This window comes from Haliotis rubra, unplaced genomic scaffold (assembly GCF_003918875.1).
Source record: "Haliotis rubra isolate DU_JTF1 unplaced genomic scaffold, ASM391887v1 Scf574, whole genome shotgun sequence".
Lineage (NCBI taxonomy): Eukaryota > Metazoa > Mollusca > Gastropoda > Lepetellida > Haliotidae > Haliotis > Haliotis rubra.
The window spans coordinates 531,956-532,865 of NW_025767273.1; the positions used below are offsets into that span (position 1 = coordinate 531,956).

Below are 910 nucleotides of genomic sequence, written 5' to 3' on the forward strand. Positions count from 1 at the left end.
TGGCTATATCTTGACCATATGCATCTAAATCACTACACAAAATGTAAAGATAAGTGGTTTTAAAGGTGGTTATCCTGACCAACCGGTTACATCTGCCACTCAAACCAACCATAAACCAAGTACACAACCATCATCGGCAAAACTATCTGATGATGGCACCAAATCATTTCTTGGTCAGTTTTTGATTTGCTATAATCCCAGCCAATTGCATACATTTTTATTTGGCCACTTTCAAGCCATCTTTTAATTAGCCGTGTGCTAACTTTATGTTATGGTTGAATCTAGCAATAACAGGAGTACAGACACTGCATCTGCATTCTAACTGGATATGAATACCAAACAGTATGGGATAAGGTCTATTGTGTGCCAACTGTTAATTAACCCCCTTACCCCTTGGGGATTAAGAGTAGGCTACACATCTGGCAACCTAGGTTTGTAATAACATGCGACGTTTGGATCTTTTGCTCATGATTAGATTCCGTGTTCTGGCTAACTGTGTGTCAACACATCGACCCGTGAAAATCCGGGATAGAATTGGTCTTCAGTAACCCATGATTGTCGTAAGAGGCGACTAACGGGATCGGGTGATCAAGCTCGCAGACTTGGTTGACACATGTCATCATATCCCAGTTGTGTAGATGAATGCTCAGGATGTTGATCACTGGGTTGTGTGGTCCAGATTTGCTTATTTACATATCGCCGCAATGTAGCTGGAATATTGCTGAGTGGGGCGTTAAACAACAAACAGACAAACATCCATACAAGGTGGGACGGTGCTCATTGTATCAATACTTGGTTTGTCTGGTTAACAAACGAGAACATTAAGGGATACACTAGGTACACAGTGTCAGTGTACGATATGTCGGCAGACAGCTTCACAATGGATGATATACAGTTCTATGACATTGAA

General features: G+C 41.4%; 1 protein-coding gene across 1 annotated transcript in view; it reads right to left on the bottom strand.

The window, feature by feature from the left end:
• The window catches only part of LOC124254531 (usherin-like), a 133,108-nt gene that overhangs the window by 128,004 nt on the left and 4,194 nt on the right, over nt 1-910 (bottom strand).